At 49.0% G+C, this 19,581-nt stretch overlaps 1 long non-coding RNA gene across 1 annotated transcript; it reads left to right on the top strand.

Annotated features, from left to right (window-relative positions):
- The first annotated feature begins 5,314 nt into the window (after positions 1-5,314).
- Positions 5,315-19,580, top strand: LOC140599334 (uncharacterized). The gene is made up of 2 exons (XR_012002087.1): positions 5,315-5,657; positions 17,935-19,580. It is a non-coding gene; the product is annotated as an uncharacterized lncRNA (long non-coding RNA).
- Position 19,581: the final 1 nt, after the last annotated feature.

The following is a 19,581-nucleotide window of genomic DNA, read 5'->3' as shown; positions in this document are numbered from 1 at the left end:
CCTGAAGGCCATGAACACAGATTTGTGGCAGTCGCTCCATCAGACCCAGAGGACGAGTGACATCCCACATCGCTTACAGATGGTTTTCAGAATCCAATTGACAGGGAAGTCGTATACCTTTCATGGAACTGGACATGTGACACAGCAAGGCTACCACCTGGAAAGAGCCAACATCAGTGGCTGCTTGACTGCATGTGCCTTTTGGTGACTTGAATTCATAACGATGGGATGTGCTACAGGTTAGAACATGACCGGGCATGATCTTACATTGGCTCCCTGGTGGGTCCCCAACTCTGTGTGGTGACTACATGGGGGTCCTGTCCTCTGTCCTCTGATGGGCTCCCCAAGGGGATGCTCTGAACAGAAGGACACAGGTGAGGGACCAGAGTGCCTGTGTCCCTGTCCCTCTGCTGGTGGCTCTGCTCCCATCAAGGTGGCCCTTTCCACAGAACCCTGCCCCCTGGAGGCATAAGGATGGGGTGGATCCAAGTTCTCCATCTCAGCCCCAAAGGTCCCCGTGGGGACGAGGGATGGGGTGGACACAGCTTCTCTGTCATAGCCCTGCACTTCCATGCCATATTTCACATACCTCCTTCATTAAGTCCCCCTGCAATTGTCCTAGTTGATACATTGTCATCTGCTTCCTGCTGGGACTCCCTCACATGCCACTGAAGGGATATGTTGGCCTTGTTTCCCTGGGAATCCGTGTGCAGGCTGACAAGAGGATGCATACCATGGTGCTCATGGTGGACAGGTGTCAGGGAGTTGGGGCCACTGGTGGGGATCTTGGGGAAGATGGATAATTAAAATGGGGTTAGGGCCTATTCAGGAGTACATGGGGAGCACTGAAAAAACTCATGGTGTTGAAGGGGAAACCCCGAGAGAGAATCTACAGAACCATTTATGGAACCTCCAACACACACAATGCACCAATCAACAGGACGTTCTCATGGGGGTCTGATGGGCACCACTGCAGTAGGGACAGGGGAACGGAGAGCAAGGGGCCAGACTGGGACAGCAGGAGAAGACAGGCCAATGTTAATCATATTCCATAAGTGAAAGCGTGTGATTACCTCAACTCATTTACAGGGGAGAAATGTGTTTTGTCAAGGTCTGCTAGCTTGTGTGGTCCACCCCGCACACCTACCTGAGTCAGGGTCCCAAGAGACCTCTCTCCTCCTAATGCGATTTCATTCGTGTTTTACAGGAAGCTGGATTTTGCCCAGAGAACCTGGAATTCATTCCTCCACTGTGTTATGGCAAAGCATGGGTTACCATGGTTTCTTAAAACAAAATTTCAATTAGCAGATGGGGCTACTGAGAGGGAAGTGTCTTCCTGGTGCAGAAATTTGGAGCAGCATTCAGGCTAAAATAAACACATTTCAAAAATGCCTGCCATTTAGAATGACCGTGAACGACTGCCAATAGCATGGTGGTACATTAACTGTTGTGTTCAACATTCTTGATGGATATACGTACCACGAGGATCAGCAAATTCAGTACCAACGTTTAGTTTATGAGTTTTTTTTTAATTTTATCGGCAATATTTTTAAACTCAGAGAACGGAGAACGTTGGACAGAGGTAGACAAGATGCAGAATTAGAATCCATCGTGGGTGATCATCAACCGTGGGGATGTTTGGGAAATGTTGAAACGAACCAATGGAGGCCGTCTAAATCATCAGCAGAATTGAAATCACGTGACATCTGCAGGGCATCTGAAACACCGGGATCTTACAAGGTGTGGGTGTGAGGTCAGGGTTTGTCACGGCCGGTGGTCCCTTCTGGCAGGAGGGGTGAGAAGGGGGCTGGTGGCTCCCCCTGAGAATCATGTTTCCCAGCATCTCTTGCAGCTACAGCTGGTCCCATGGCTCGGGCTCCCCTCGCCACTTTGGAGACTTCCTCATGAGGCAGCGACCCTCATGCCTTACTGTCTTTGGTCGTGTCTCTGTCTTGCTTTCTGGAATGTGGGTACACCCATACATGAGTGAAATCAGCTTCGACCCAGAAGAACAAGCAGGTCTGGACTCTAGGGACCTCCTACAAGTGGATGTGTAGTGCTTGTCCTTTCATGTCTGGCTTATTTCACGGAGCATCATGTCCTCAGGATTCCTCCCTGCAGTAGCAGGTGTCAGAATTCCCTCCCTTCTGCACCCTTAAAGGCTGCGTTATAGTCCATTGCATGCGTGTCCTATATTACTATGTGTAGTTTATCCCTCCATCCACCGATGGACACTGTGCATAGTCCTTTTGGTGACTGGGAACAAGGCGGCTACAGACATGGATGTATTACCCAACTTTTTGTTTCAAGATAATTGTAGATTTGCATACAGTTGGGAGAAATAATGGAATGATATCTCACATGCCCTCTACCCAGTTCCTTCTCGTGGACACATGTGGAGGGTTTACCATGTGACAGGTGGCATCCTGAGTGCTTTGTATGACTGACTCCCACTAACTCAGAACATGAGAAGCTGAGGCGGGCAGGAGCTGGGGGACTGGCAGGAGCTGGGGGACTGGGTAGGAGCTGAGGGATCAGGCAGGAGCTGGGGGACCAGGCAGGAGCTGGGGGACCAGGCAGGAGCTGAGGACCAGGTAGGAGCTGGGGAACTAAGCAGGAGCTGGGGGACTAGGTAGGAGCTGGGGACCAGGTAGGAACTGGGGGATCAGGTAGTAGCTGGGGGACCAGACAGGAGCTAGGGGACCAGGTAGGAACTGGGGGACTGGGTGGGAACTGGGGGACCCATCAGGATCCATCAGCTGGTGGGGGACAGACCTGCAATCTGAGCTGGTCTCACACCAGAGTCCAAGCTCTCCTCTGCAAGACGTGAGGTTGGCAATCTTGTCCTGTAAAAGCCCCGATAGGGAATCCGCTGGGTCTGTGTCCCAACTGTTCAACCTCCTGTCACAGCTCCAAATAGGGAGCACACGCATGAGGACAGGCCAGTGTTCCCACAGACCGTTATTCACACGGAGCAGAAGGGGGACTGTGGCCTGTGGGCAGCAGTCTGTCAGCCCCTGTATAGCCTCCGCCGTGGCAGCTCCGCTTCTAGCACATGGGGGAGGCTAGGGAACCTGAGTGGGTGTCCGGCCTTGGGAAGGACAAGCCTGGAGGATCTGCATGGGGAATGCCACTATCCTGCCCGTGACGTGGTGTCGTGCAGCGTGTGGCCGCCGGGAAGGCTTCCATGATTGAGTAACAGCACCCCAAAGTCTTGAATGACATCCCCGAGCAGTGAGCATGCAAACTTTGTGTGCCTGTGGAAGCAAGACTCCAGTGGGGAGAACTGCATTTTATTTTCCTGCCTGGTGGGCAGTAGGCTGGGAGCAAGCCCAGCACAGAGACAGACAGGAGGTGGACTCCCCCGGGAGGTGGCTACAGAGCAGCCCCTGCCTTGGGCACCAGCACCACTGGACAGCCCATGTGACCCGCTCAGGGGGCCCTTCCACCAAGGTGACCTGGGGGGGGGGCATTTATTTTCTTTCAGATGCGCAATCCCTGTTGTGTTAGAGTGAATGAGCCACGCTATGTCAGAGCTGTTAAAAAAAAAGGTGCGTGGAGTGGAAAACAGTGTGGAGGGTTCCGCCCGCTTCCCAGGAGGAACACGGAGGGATGCAAGCCCTCGCACCTTCAGAAGGGTGCGCCTGCCACACGACTCCCAGCCCGCTTTGCTCGGTGACAGGAGTGGTGACGTTTCACGAAGACAAAGGTGCACTAATGAAAAGAAGAAAAGCAGTCAAATCTCGGCAAAACCTGGCCCTAATTGGCTGCAGGCAGGTGGTGTGTATTGACAGGCCTTAGAAAAAGCAGCACAGACGTAAGAACCAGATCCCCCCCACTTCCGCCCCCGCCCGCTGCTTCTACCAAAATGTAATTAGCGTCCTAAAATCAACATGCATTTGTACACCCGTGCAATGAGGGTGAAACAGTCCAAATTTCTTGCCAGTAATTGGACCCTTTGCAGGCTCAGGGGTTCCCCCCCCCACACACACTGAGAACATTTGTAAAACCGTTTTCAACAATGCTTTAAAATTATAAGACAAATTGTTCTGTCGATGTATTTAAAAACATGTGCCATGTAACACTGTTAGAATACATTGCAACAAATAGCTTTCTGAATAATCTGTAATTTTGCAAAAAAAAAAAAAAAAAGTTTTTACATTAAGCCTGAGGTTTGTATGTGGTTTGGAAGAAAATAAGTGATATATTAAAAATAAGCATAATCCACATAAAATTCAGCCTGCGTAGGTAGACTGTAAAGACCACGTGACTTCCATTGCTTGGTCCCTTAATCTATGTTTAGGATTTGTCTCTAAGGGATGCAGATTTCCATTCTCTCAATTTTTGTGACCATGTCCCCCGCTGCCTATTCACAGGGTGAGACGATTTAAACATTCTTCATATCACAAAAATCTCTTAAATAAGGCAAAAATCTTTTTCTAAAGTTTGGAGAGAAACATTTTGAATGTCTTTAAATAGGATATGGGAAAACGTGACATCGTAGCTGCTCTAATCTCCCACTACTGCTCCAGCCCTGTGATCCCTCAAAATGCCCGTTTTCTTTGCAAGCCACCTTTGTGCGTGCAGAGACCTTTTCTTACAAATTGGGACATTGTTAAAAACAGAGACAAAGCCCAGATTTCACAAAATTATTTATAAAAAACTAAGTACGAATTCTCGAAATCCAACAACCGCCTTTCTGGGATTGGTTTAAACTTTATTATTATTATTTTTTAAGATTTTATTTATTTATTCGTGAGAGACAATCAGAGAGGCAGAGACACAGGAAGAGGGAGAAGCAGGTTCCCTGCAGGGAGCCCGATGTGGGACTCGATCCCAGGACCCCGGGGTCACACTCTGAGCCAAAGGCAGACGCTCAACCACTGAGCCCCCAGCCACCCCGGTTTATATTTTAATTAGAGTACTTTTAGAAACTTGCACTACATCATGGAGACGTAGAGACGTTTCAAGTCCTGTAGGAGCCGTGGTTCAGGGGTCCTGGCATCTGCACAGGGCGGAACCCATCTAGGAGGGGGTGACTTGTCTCTGCTTCCCAAGAAGAGGCATAAGTGAGATGTAAGGCAGGTCAGGGGAAGTACTTTAAAGATTACCAGGCACAATACAAGTGATGACAGGTAAGAATGTAGTCTGTGCGTTGCTGGAGGTGCCAGCCTCTCCTTTGCCGTATCATCCTGGTTCCAGCAACATTTCCCTCAGGGGATAGGTGCACCCTGTGGGCTTCAGCAACATGGAAAACTAAGATTCGGCCGATTTAGAAGAATATTCATGTGATAGATGCAAACCCACACATTTCAAGTGCGTAGTGATCTCAGGAGTGCAACCAGGCATTGGATATGTAGCTGCAGATTTGATGGAGAGAACGTAGATTCCATCCTTCCACCCGCAAGGGGCTTTTTTTACCTTGAAGTTCCAGAGAGTGTAGCAGGTGCCGATGTAGTCACTGAGGGTCTTGAAGACCAGGAAATGGAGGTGGCGGGCCGGCCAGGGTTCGAAGTACACAAGGCCTGAAAGTCTGTGTTGCGGAGAAGACAAGGTGAGCAGGCGGGCAGCTGGGCGGTCCTTGCCTCAGGACCTAAAGTGATGATGTGCGCAGGAGCCTGGGACTTCCTCGGGCCGGAGCCACCACGTACTATCGGGTAGGTGGTTCACTGCACAAGGGTATGTGGATGAAGGAGAGGCAGGGACGGCTTTGTGTGCCATGCCCTGGCCCCCCAGAGCGCCCGCTTTTGGGAAGGGCCCTGGCCCAGGTCCTAACGCCTCCCTCCTTAATTGTGAGTTCGATGGAGCTCCCTGTAGGGCCTCCTGTCCCGTTGCCTGAATCTTCTTCACCGCGGTGCATCCCCACCTGCACTTGGGAAGGAAGCTGGGGCGGGAAGGTTCAGGATGAGAATGGAAGGGTCCATGGGGACCGAGGCTGGTGGGCTATGGCGGAGGCGTGACAGGTGTTGCTCACCTCCGACTCCGGCTCTCAGGACCCTCGTGTTGGCCGCTCCCCCAAGGGCACCAAGCACCACATCAGTTGCTGCTTTGCTGCCGCACAAAACATAAGCACAGAAACCCGTGAGGTGAACTGAGGTGGATTATGCACGCCTCTATTTTTAGCTTTTTAGCTGTTCTGTTGCTCTTCTTTCCATTTCTGAAGGCCCCAGCCTACCCTGATTGCCCCATTCCTTCTGTCTGGAGACCTCTCTTGTTTCGTCGTCGTCGTTGTTGATACGAACATTTCAGGGATCTGTGTGTCATCCTGGCACAGGAGCCTGGTGGGGTCCCCACTGGGTCCCTGTTGGGCTGCTCCCTTCCCGGTCCTCTGGCCACGGAGCAGGCAGTCCTTGTGTTTGTTCTGGGCCAGCTCACAGCCTGTGCCCTGCCTGACATACGTGGGCAGGAAAAGCAGATCCTGGTGCTCCCGGTGCTCACCGCCTGGGGTCACACTCAGCAACTCCTTCACCCCTGCTGTCAATCCTTCCATCATTAGCCATTAAACCGTTTCCAGAATCTTGATTGCACTTTTAGAAGGGAAGAGCAGGGAAAAGTGCACCTGTGTCATCTTGTTCCCAAACCAGAAGTCAGATATGGATATTTTAAAAACTTAGATTAAAAATTTTGCTAGGGACGCCTGGGTGGCTCAGTGGTTGAGTGTCTGCTTTTGGCTCAGGTCATGATCCTAGCTGGGGTCCTGGGATCGAGTCTCACATGGGGCTCCCTGCAGGGAGCCTGCTTCTCCCTCTTCCTGTGTCTCTGCCTCTCTCTCTCTTTCCCTCTCTCTCTCTCACGAATACATAAATAAAATCTTTAAAAAATAAAATAAATAAAAATTTTAATTATACGACTACCACATATTTCCATTTAATGAGGTGGGATTTTTTTTTTCCTCCAGGAAAAGCAAACTTTAAAAGAGTAGATTTCTCTGAATGGCTTCTCCAGCTGACCCCAGGCCCAGGGTAGGCCAGAGGGCAGGCCTGGCACCTGGCGCCCCCACAAGTCCCTCCTGGCCGGTGGAGGGCTCTGGTTCTGAAAGCTGGCGCTCCCCTGCTTTCTGACACTCTGATGACATGTACTGGAAAGGCTTTTTCTCCTTTCAGGAAAAAGAGGCGACAAGTGCATATACACACTTGGAGCTGCTTTATTTTTAACCTTTCCTTCTATTATTAGCAGTTTTTGACTTTTACAGTAACAGCCTGTGTGATGAGAGGTCAGATTTCAGTAACTTCCATCAGTTACAAAGGCAGGGAGCTAACTTAATTGGACTCATACCCTGTGAGAGATTGTGGGCCTGTCCAGCTAGGGGGAATATATCAGGAGGGGATTTGCTGGGTGGATGAAGGAGAAGAGTCCAAAAGTTAATTCAGACATGGTCACCTTGCAGACCCAGAAAAAGGCCCCACAGGTCAGTGTGCTTCAGAGAGAAGCAGAGGCGAATGGCAGGTGAGGAGGAGGGAAGGTCAGATTTCAGACCCTGGGGATGAGGCGGGCCAGAGCCGACCCCTGGGCTGGGATGAGCAGGCATCTAGAAATCTCCCTGGCAACAGACCCCCCCCCCCATACTAAAAATTTTAGGATTTGATAAACTCAAGTGGATGACTTATATGATAACGGGAGGAGAGTGTGTCTGGTTCTAAGCCCCTCAGAGAAGGGGATGATGGAGGGAGACCTGGGGAGATAGGAAAGGATGTAGGGGTCACCCTGGTGCACATGGGTCACCTCTTCTGGTGTTGGGCATGTAGGTGCAGGTGGAGGACTGGGGGGTGTGGATGCAGGTGGGGCACTGGGAGTTCTAGAAGCCTGCTAGCTCACTCCTCTTATGCTTCTTGCACAGGTGGAGACCTGCTGGGAGTCTGTCCACTGGTTCTGTGTTCATGTCCCCTCAAGCCACCAAGCCACCCCCTACCACTGCAGGCCGGGACCGCGGCCTCATCAAGGATGTGGGTCAGCCTGGGGAGGTCCCCTGTACACAACTGCCCAGCCGCCAGCAGCGGGACCAAGGCCCCCTAGCCCTGGGGCCTGCCCTCCCCAACTGAGGTGACTCGGAGAAGAGACAAGTTGTGCCCTTAAGATCTCCTATGTCTATGCTGTGGGGCGCCCTTGGGTCTCCTCTTGGGGTCTGTGGATGCATCTTGCAGTGAAGTCCCACCTGGCAATGGAGAGGGTCCCAGGCCACAGGGATGAGATGGAGGAGGGGCAGCAGCGGGAGATATCAGAAGTCGTCACTGTGAGCTCCATGAGACGGTTTATATATATATTTAATATATATTTATTATATATTTAATATTATATATTTATTAATATAATATATAATAATATAATATATTATATTTTATTAAATATTTATTAATATATTTAATATTGTATATATTAATAAATATATAAAATTATATATTTAGAAAGATTTGCATCCTCGAAAATGAAAGGCAAAGTAGGTGAACCCACACCTTACACCTGAAACGTTGCCCCCATTCTATAGCCTTTGCTGGATAAGTAGGATAAAAGGTCCACTTCCTGGTGACATGAGCATCTACAGCTGCAGCTTCCCAGGAACCTGCTGAGAATGTGCAGTCAGTGTGAGAACGGGAAGCTGCCCTTGCGGAGGTGATGGCCTAGAGGATGTTGGAAGAGCAGAGCCCCAGCATCAGGTTTCTGGGGGTCCCCTGTTGCCATCCTATAACCATCCTGCTCCATCCCTGCATTTTGTGTGGCACTGGCTCCACCTGGGCAGGGTACCCGCCCTCTGGCCACAGTGATTGGCTTAGAGCCTGGCCATCACTCATATCAGAGCAATCAGCATCTCTGGAAGGTGAACTGGGAAAACCCCTCACTCTTTCTGGAGGGAGATGGTTGAAAGGCCCCTTGAGTTAGGAGCCAAAGGGGGGACGTCTTGCTTCCACATGGAGAGAGTCTATCCCAGGATAAGGCCAAGAACAACAGATTGAGAGAGAGAGAGAGAGAGAGAGAGAGAGAGAGAACCACTAGTGATACCATTTGAAACACCTGGATCCAGCCTCACCTGATGCTGGAAACACCCCACCTGCTCAGGTCTTCTCAGTCATACGAGCCAACGCATTTTTCTAATTTTTTTTTTAAAGTTTATTCGAGTTGGGTTTCTGTCACTTATAACTGAGCCCCTCCTGAGGAGTACCTGTAGGGTAAAACGCAACCCCCAGGGCCACAGGGCGAGAGCTTCTCCGTTGGTTTCTCTTACCATGATTCTATTAAACACACAACCTTTCACGGAGGCCGGATATAGCAGTGTGGCTGCCTGGTGAGCATCATGACACCCCTGATGGCTGGCTGACAGAAAAGGGGCCGCTGTGCTCCTAATCGTGTCCCCCTTGTTGAAGCGCTAACCCTCTGCGAGATGGAGTCAGGAGGTGGCACCTCCAGGCCTGAGAGGTCATGAGTGTGGATGCCCACAGGGATCTGTGGCCTAGTGATAGGAGACTGGGGAGCTGGCCTCTCCCTCCCTTGTGGCTGTGGGAGGGCTCTCAATGGGGGCTCCTTCTGAGACCCGAGCCCCCAGAACCGGGGCAGAGTGCTGAGCCCCCCATCTGTGGTCATTCGGGGAGCGGCTGTACTCAGGCCTGCAGGGGACACAGTGGGCTCCCACTGGTGGGAACTGGCCTCTTCCATTCACCGTCGGCAAGATGTTCCATGGGGGATGGTCAGCGCCGGCCCGGCCCGTGAAGGGGGCTCTCCTCCGAGGAAGTGGGACATGGCGCACAGCTGTGAGCCTCAGTCCTCAGCCTCTGCCCCTGCGCCCCATATCTTTCCTGCCCCTCCCCCTGGCCACTCCCCCTGACCCTCTCCTTGCCCCTCCCTCAGACTGCTCCCCCTTTTATTGGTGTGTCTCCTGTGCTGGTTCTTGGGGAGAGAGGGGCAGAGCCTGGGGCTGCCCCACGCAGAGGGAACCCAAACCCTGCAGCAGAGATCATGGGATCTTTCCATGAGCCATGATCCCGTACCGGAGATGTGCAGCAGTGGGTGCGGGGCTATTCCTGCCTCTGGCTCTGCCTCTCGGAAGCCCCACCTGTCCACCTGCAGACGCTGGCCCACAGCACCTGTATCCACAGTGTGCCGTGGCCACTGAGGGTATGGGACCCATTGATGCCCCTTCCCTTGGATTGCTCCAAGAAGATGTGTCCTTATTAGTGGTATATAAACTGTCCACCTCCTTTGCCTGGCCCAGAGTGGATGCTCGCAAGCCTTCTCTGGGAAGGAACCAGATAGCCAGTATCTAGGGGTCCCCGACCACACAGACTGTTGTAGCTGCCCACTGTGCCCACCCTAGGCAGCGCCTCAGCAAGTGGGCATGGCTGTGCTCCAAACAAACTTTATTAATGGACAAGGGAATTTGGATTTAATTTAATTTTTATGTGTTGTTAAATAGTATTCTTTTTTTGATTTTTCCCCCCTAATCATTTAAAGATGTGAACACCATTCTGTGACATCAAGAGGAGCCCAAGGAGACATGATTTCTAAACAGAATAGGGCAGCCTGGGTGGAATCTCCGGACAGAAAAAGGACATTAGGGAAAACCTGAAGAAATCTGAATGAAGGGTGGACTTTGGTTAATAATAAAATATCAACGTAAAAAATATATCAACATAGGCTTGTTAATTGTGACCAGTAAAATATCAATATAGGTTCATTAATTGTGAGAAATTAGCACGAGCTATGCCAATGTGGGATATTAATAACAGGAGAGGGTATGGGGCATATGGGGGTTTCATTTTGCCTTTGCAATTTCTTTTGTAAATTAAAAACTGTTTTAAAATACAACGTTTATTAAAAAACAACAATGGGATGCCTGGGTGGCTCAGAGGTTGAGTGTCTGCCTTTGGCTCAGGACGTGATCCTGGGGTCCTGGGATCAAGTCCCACATGGGGCTCCCTGCAGGGAGGAGGCTGCTTCTTCCTCTGCATGTCTCTGTCTTTCTCTGAGTCTCTCATGAATAAATAAATAAAATCTTAAACAAAATTCAAGGGTCCCAAAATAGCTGAAAGCAACTTGGAAAAGAAGAGCAACGTTAAAGGACTTGTGCTTCACAGTTTCAAACTTACTACAAACCTGCAGTGGTCAAGATGGTGTCATGCTTGAGGAAGGAAGACACAGATTGATAGAATTGGGAAATCAGAAATAAATCCTTGTGATCACGGGCAATAGGTTTTCAATAAGGGAGCCAAGACAATCCAGCGGGGAAAGAGTAGGCTTTTAAACAAATGGTGCAGGGACGACTGGACATCCATATGCAAAGAATGAAGTTGGACCCTTAGCTAACACCCTATACAAAAATCAACTCAGTCATGATCCCAGGGACCCATGTTGGGCTCCCTGCAGGGAGTCTGCTTCTCCCTCTGCATGTGTCTCTGCCTGTCTATGCCTCTCATGAAAAAATGAATAAAATATTTTTAAAAATAAAGAACTATAACAGCATTTTTAGCTTATGGATATATGAAAACAGATGGCGAGCTGATTTTGGCCTGAGAGAGCTGGAGCTGGTCAAGTCCTGGTGTAAAGAATAGATTGGACCACTCTATCCGACAGTGTGGTAGACCAGAAAGCCTTCCTGATTCCAGTTGGTGAAAACAGCTCAAAGTAATGATTCATGATAAGACATAATCCTAAATCAGTCAACAATCTGGAAACAAAGCATGATGGCTCATTTTCTGTCAACCCAGCAAGGCTATGGTATGCAGATATCTGGTCAGCCACTACCCTAGATGCTACCGTGAAGGTATTTGGTAGATATGAATAACATTTACAGTTGGTTGAGCATGAGTAATGGACATCGCCTTGGAAACATGGGTGGGCCTCCTCCAACCAGTTGATGGCCTTAAGAGTAGAAACCCATTTCCCGCAAAAGAAGAATTCTGCCTCAAGACTGCAGCGTCAACTCCTCTGTGAGTTTGCAGCCTTCCCATAGACTTCAGACTCACCAGCCCTTGTGACCAGACGAGCCAATTCCTCACGGCATGCTTCTGTGTGTCTACCTATCTAGGTATACTGTTTATTTGTGTGTGTATCGGACATGCGGACCTCTTGGTTCTGTTCTGAGGAAATCTGATTACACAATGTCAGGAATGGTCAGTTGAAATGAGGACTGCACCTAGCTCTCTTCTTGAGGGCGTTTGCTGGACCAGGTGTAAGGTCTAATAAGAGAGCCTCCCACACGGAGCTAGGATCCTAAAAGTCTGCTCTGAGGATGGAGAGGCGGCATAGGAATGAACCTTCACCAGCACTTGGCGAATACAAAGAGAATTGCCTGCATTCACTCAGGATGAGGGAAGAAACCTCCCCCACCGTTCTAACCACAGGCCAGATTCTTCAGCCTGGAGCCACACTTGGATGGCCCCAAATGCCTGGAATTTATTTTTGACAGAGTCTCCACGCAACCGTGCTCTCAGGCAACAAGGGGGGGAAAACACTCACAATCTCTCTGGGGAAATCTAAACTCTATCCTGGACATGCAAACACTCGCATCCTTGAAGTTAGGGAGAGAAGGGGAAGAGTTGTCGGTTAGAATTTGCTTAGTGGAGAAATAAGTGGTCCTGAGTGGGATCTGGCAGCAGCAAGAGCAGGTGCAGACAGATCCCTGAAGTCTTCCAGTCTGGAACCTTAGGCACAGGATACAGAGTAACTACGATGAATATGTTTAAATAAAGTAAAAAGAAGTTTGGAAATGGAATGATGAACGAGAGACTGTAGGATGACCAAAGTGTCCGGACCTTCTAACTGATGCCAACGCTACTTGCCTCTCGGTCGCCAAGGCCATGCGCCCACTCCACACACGGCTGCTCCGCATGTCGACAGGTCCCTGACCTCGTGGAGTTGGGTGTCCTCGGCTGTAAAATGGGGAACTGGAAATCTTTTCCTTTCACCTGTGGAAGGGCTGTGACTTAGAAGGTCAGTGTCCTGTGCACCTGGCTCATGTTTCCTGAAGTTGAGTTTTCGAGGTCGGATGTGGGTCCTGAGATGACGTCTGAGTGGAACAAAGGACCCAGGGCCCGGGGGGAACCCAGAGCAGGCTGGCAAGGGAGGAGGCCTGCCTCAGGTCATCAGCTCCACCAGGCACACGTTGCCAGTGCCCAGGAGGAACGGAGGGTCCCAGGTGAGCAGCTCTCAGGCACATGGGGATGGTGGTCACCCCAAGGGCCAAGGCCTCACTGCTCCAAACCTTGCTACCCTGCCGTGTGTTGAGGGTGTGGGCCTGGTGGGGGCTGAATCCTGTGTCCCCAAACTCACCTGTAGTGGGATGGGCATCTGGAGGGGACCTTTGCGGGGTGATTAGGGTAAGACGAGGTCATGTGGCTGCGGCCACGATGAGATTCATGCCCTTAGGAAAAGAGACACCAGAGCCTGCTCTCCCCTCTCCACCACATGAGGACACACAGCTAGGGGCCCTGTCTGAAAGTGGGGTGAGATCTCACAGCGTCCCCCCACCCCATACTGGCCTCCACAACCATGAGCGATGAATGCCCGTGTCCATGCTGACAGGTCCTCAAGTGGTTGGGAAGGAGGGGTTCCTATGGGACCTTAGGAGACCCAGTGCTCAGTCCCCACCCCCTGGCCTTACCCCAACTAGCATGGCCTTGTGTCCTGGGCTTCGCCAGCCCAGTGAGGGTGTGATTTGCTGGGTGTTGAGTGTTGCAGTTGGAGCAAGGTTAGAACAGCTGGCTGCCACACCGAGCAAGCAGCAGGGAGTTTCGGGGCTGAGATGCAGCAGGGCCATTGGGGGAGGTGGGTGCCAGACAGCCAGGACCACCTCCTGGGCTCTTCTAGCTGCACAGGGCTACGTGCTGCATTACGTTCTCAATCCCTGTTTCACCCCACGACAGCCACGTTGGTGCTATTGGAAATGTCCTCCATCCACATGCAGAGCCCATGACCTAAAGAAAAGGGAATTGAGAAACTCGGACCACTTTAAAGAAGCATCACTTACAAGGATAAAACTGATCCCCCCACAAACATTCAATCAAAATTGGCTTGATGGAAGATTCTGGATTCCGATCAGGATTCTGATGAAATGTTACAATCTGCCAGAATATGATTTCGCAGACATTGAAAAGGAAACTTCAAAAATATTTTGATTTGCTTCATTTGGGGCTTTCTAAATATTTAATGTTTAAAATCTTTCAGATTATTGATTCAAAATGATATTTATTTCCTACAACTTATGTTTGGTTTATATTTGGCATTTATAAACATTCAACAAAACCGGTTTCATGTGGCATTTGGTAATGTTGGTAATTGCTATTATTGTTTTTCCTTAGAATTCTGGGCTTTAAGTCACAGGGGATGGTGAAAAGGAAGTCCAGTGTGATCCGGAGGGCAGAGAAGCTCAGAGGCGACCCTAGGAATTGTCCACCCTCCACCCTCCCACGGAGATGGCCTCTAACAGTTTCTGCTAAATTCTTTGTGAGGACAGGAGAGAAATGGGCCTAAATTAAATCTCAATATTCCAGCCAGCCCCACCGCTCAGGCTAACAGCATCTCAAAGTGCAGATAACTCGCTGATGCTCACGGGTCCCCCTTAGCAACTGGGTTGCCATGGAAACACAGTGTAACTCGCTGAGAGGGAGCAAGCAAGAGCTGCAGGAGTTTGCAGGAATTTCTCATTGAAATAATTACAGTAGTTCTCAGTGTGTTTAAGAAATGAATGCACCATGACTTTTTTTTTTCCATTTTCCTTTTCAAAGCATGTTTGTGACAAGTCTTGCTTCCAAAGCATTCAGCTCAAAAGCTTACTATTTTAAACCTTAATAATGTTGTATTTTTTTAAAGCCCTATTTGGGAGGCACTTGGTGGTCAATTATTTGTTCTAGGATACAGAATTTCATATGCATTTAAATATTTGTCCAGACATGAAAATGCCAGGGAAGAGCCACTTGTATACCCAAGAGGCAGAAAGCGTGTGGGCACAACCCGTTTGAATGACAGGGTCATTACAGATTTGACCTGGTTTTGTGTTAATTGAATGATTATGTGCCATTCATGCTTTTTGTTCAATATTATTTATAATGCATTATCATCTATTTGGGTTGGATCGTAGCTACGGTGTAGCTAGTACTGAGCCTTCCCGAATGTGTGATCTTTTGGGAAAATTCTAGGGCTGCTATGAGAGATTTTGCTTCTATTTAGAACACATTATGTGCTTTTCTGAATCAGAACTAGTAAATTGTTCTTAACGATTCTGATTCTTGGTATCAAGGGCCTGCCTTTTATTTTAAAAAGCAGTCCCTTATTCTGGTGAAAAATAGATAGGCGTTCCTGATAGAACTGTTAGAAATCATAGGAAAAAAAATTATAGAAAAGCACAGAGACAAACAGAAAGATTCCCCAGAAATCTCGCCTCTGAGAGAGACTCATGCTCAAGGTTTGGCATCCTTCCTTGAAGTCTTTATTTTTAGGCGTTCGGGTTGTTTTTCAGTTTAGTGATTGTGGTCAGAACAGTATTTAGGAGACATGCATTCAACCTATGAAGCAAAAAAAAAAAAAAAAAAAAAAAAGCTAGGCTCTTCAGCCGAGAAGAAAATCCAAAGCACAAACCATGCAGGTTATTTGACATATAGAGAGGTTAATTCTTAACTGGAGGAAGATGGTACTCCATGAAGAAATTAATTAGAGTGTTCACTATGGAAACACTATTTTAAAATCGATGCTGGCTGTCATGTTAACTTCGGAAGGCGATTTTCCAGGGACCTTGCGCCTGGGGAGGTGGGTGCAGGCTGAGCTGTGCTCAGGCTGGCTGGGGTGGGTTCCCGCTCTGCCTGGGTTGACACTGAACCAGGAGCCCTGGTGCATCTCCATAGTCATTTCTTGACTTGTAGTCTTCAACTATTCTGATGTAAAAAAGTCCAGATTTCTAAGGCAGAGGATCTTAGAACCAATACATTGTATGTTAAGATACTGTATATTATATTAATTATATATTAAGACTTAACTATACATTAAGACAGTAGTGAGTAAAGCATGTAGCAAGGTAATAATAGTGCCATTTACATTCTGTGCAGAAAATACAATTGGATCGAAATGCTCCACCATCTAGGGATCCTGGGTGTGGGTTTTTTGTTCATTACATTAAACACAGCACAGCTAACTGGTGGCGGATCCGGAGCACCAGACGTCAAGGGTGCCATGTCCACTGGCTTCTGGGAGTTTCAATGGGCTCTGTCATCAGAATACAAGCCACAGAACACAAAATAAGGAGACCCCCAATCTAGAAACCAAGGCTTAGGAGAGAGACCCACAAATCAGATAGTGACAAACTTTCACTGGATTAATAAGATCCTGAGTTCCTTTTTCTTTGAAGACACTTTGGAAACGGATTGCATTGCTATGGACATTTTATAGAAAAAATTTTTTACACAGCACAACCTGCTGCAAACAAAGTGCTTCAGGCCACCTGTTCTTGCCCTGTGCTTACCAGCGACAAGACAAGGGAGGAATTAATATATGTATTTTTTTTATTATGGTACACTATATATGACACAAAATCTGTCATTTTAACCATTTTTAAGTGTACAATTAAGTGGCAGTGAATATATCCACAATATCGTGTGTTCATCGTCACCAACTGTCTGTTTTCAGGACATTTTTATCATCCCACACATAACCTCCAACCCATTACAACTAAGTCCCACTCCCTCTTGCCCCAGCCCCTGCACTCATATTCTACTCTATGAAGGTGAGTCCTCTAGAGACCACATGTAGGTGGAGTTGTAGAATATTTATCGTTTTGTGACCGGCTTACATCACTGAGCCTAATGTCCTCAGGGTTCATCCATGTTGGAGCAGGTGCCAGAATGTCCTTCCTCTTCTCAGGCTGAATAATATTTCGTTATACAGATGTGCCACATTTTCTTTATCTGCTCCTCCACTGAGGCACATGTGGGTGCTCCTATCCTCTGGCTGTCGCGAGTAATGCTGCTATGAACATGGTCATGCAAACATCTGCTACAGTCCATGCTTTCAATTCTTTGGGGGTATACACCCAGCAGTGGAAGTGTAGGGTCACAATAGGAAATCCTGCTTAATTTGCAGGGGAACCACCTACTGACATCTCCCCAGACATGCAGGAGAGTTCCCACTTCTCCATCCTCACCAAGCTTGTAATCTCCCTTTTAAAATATTTTTTGTTGTTGTTGATAACGGCTGTCCTAACGGGTGTGAATTACTCTACTGGGTAATCGGAGCAGAGAACCAATCAGCAGGGTGGCTTCACTCCTGGGACCACCCGTCACTTCTGCTGGGGACTGTGCGCCCTGCAGGAGAGGGAGTGCGAGGGGCTGATAGACGCTACTCTGAGGGTGCACATCACCTCTGGTCCCACCCTTGGCTCCTCAGGTGAGGCCTCCCCACATTTTCTAAACACTGTGTGCTTTACTGATTTCATGAAACCCATGAGGAAAGCCAAACAGAATCCGTTGGTAATTCTGAGATGTTTACACCAAAATGATTCAGCTTTTTATTTTTTTTAAATTTATTTATTTGAGAAAGAAAGAGAGGAGCACATGCAGGGGGTAGGGGCAGAGGGAGAGGGAGAAGCAGGCTCCCCGTTGAGCAGGGAGACCGACATGAGGCTGGATCCCAGGAATCTAGGCTCATGACCTGAGCTGAAGGCAGGTGCCCCAGTACGCCCCATTTTGTTTCATTTATTTTTTAGAAAATATTTTATTTTATTTTGAAAGATTTTGTTTATCTATTTGACAGAGAGAGAGAGTGCAGGAGCAGGGGGAGGAGCAGAGGGAGAGGGAGAAGCAGGATCCTCACTGAACAGGGAGCCCCATGTGTTCAACCCCAGGACCCTGAGATCATTACTTGAGCCAAAGGCAGATGCTTAACCTACTGAGCCCCCCAGATGCCCCCAGTAAGCCCCCTTTTAAAAACTGGCAGTAATTCTCTCTTTTGCTAAAATTGCAGATCCTTTCCTTTGCTGGATACCCACTGTTTGGCTGTTATGAATAACGATGCTGTGAACATCTGTGGACGTACAGCTTCATTTCTCTGGGGCAGATTCTGAGGAGTGGGCTTGCTGGTGGGCGCGGAAGCTGTGAGTAACCTTGGGAGAAACCAGCTGGCTTCGGCTGCACCAGCGAGTGCTCTTGCCTGATTAATTTTCTGTCTGCCTGCATGCCCTCCGCCTCAGCGAGCAGTGGTGCCCCGCCCTGAGGATGGACGGGCATGGGAGGCCCCGGGAGTGGCCCAAAGAGGAGCCGGGCAGGTGACTGGCTGAACTACCCGGACCGAGGGCCCCGAAACCAGCCACCTGCCGTGGCGGGCGCTCACCGTGCAGAAGGACGGTCATCGGAAATTTCATCCCATAGGCCATTAGCTTCCATCCCTGGAGACCTGTTTTGCAGCCAGGTCCCCTTGGCAGGACCATGACGCCACAAAACTCCAAATCAGAGGTTTTAGGGAGCACGTTTTTTTCTCCTGGTGGGGTTTCTGATTACGGCACTCAATCCACAAGCCTGCGGGCTAAGTGAGGTGGGCATGGAGCTCTGGAAGGCATGTTAGGAGAATGGCAGCTCCCCTTCCCTCTGCCTACTTCCCACGCGGCCCAGCAACGAGGGGGCCCCTCCACCTGCTTCCTCCCTCCCTTTCTTGGTATCTTGTCTTATTTCACACATGCAAACCTTATGCCTTTGAGGATATTTTTCACGGCAGAGCTGGAGCCTCTATGTTGTTTCTCCCATTTGTTTCAATCCCATTTCCCGTTACAAGCACACCCTGCTCTTGCTGTGGAGGTTGCAGAGTTGAGACCTCTGACTGCACCCACCCTGCTGATCCCACCCCTTGGGCCCTGTCATGGGCTCCCACCTTGAGCTCTTGAGCCTGGAAGGGAAGTGGCCTCTGGTCCCTGATCTGTGACCAGTAGCAGGCACACGCTTCAGTCCCTGCCCCCACATCTCCGCCTGGTGTATGTCTGGCTTCCAGGCTCTACCCCCGACCCCCAGCCCCAGGGCCAGTGAGCACCCAGATTCCTGGACAATCGTGCACAAGGAAGAGCTGTTAGGGCTTCTTAGACTCTAGCGTGGCTCAGATCCTTACCCTATGATCACGGTGATAATGATGATAGTAATTGTCGGGCTTAGGCTGAATTATGCAAGAAGGGTTTCCAGGGGAATATTAGCTGGTGAGGGAGAGGGGGATGTAGCCAGGGTCCCCAAAATTGTCCACCTGGGTTTCTTCTCAGTTAGGGAACTAGCAGGCAAAACAAACCAGCTCTGTGATGTATCAAATTTGTTTTTAAAAAATTAGCTATTGTTGTATTAGAGTACAAATATTAAATGATAAAAATTTCTGAGAGTGCTACTTAACTCCATCTCAAAAGAGATCAATTATATTTTCTTTTTCAATGATACCCACTCAGGCAACAAGTTGCTTTGACTAGTAGCTCATGACTGCTGGGAATTCCACTCTAGAAGAAAATACCCTCTATTGCCAGCTGAACGTCTTTATCGATAAACTGCATATATTTTGAAATTATAGTGCGATATTTATACAGAGACTAAAATGTAAATCGTTCACTTGTAAGATTAATATATAAATAATATTTACCAAAAC

This window comes from Vulpes vulpes, chromosome 1 (genome assembly GCF_048418805.1).
Source record: "Vulpes vulpes isolate BD-2025 chromosome 1, VulVul3, whole genome shotgun sequence".
Classification (NCBI taxonomy): Eukaryota; Metazoa; Chordata; class Mammalia; order Carnivora; family Canidae; genus Vulpes; species Vulpes vulpes.
Note: the sequence above shows the minus strand (reverse complement) of the source record. Positions and strands in the feature narration are given on the sequence as shown.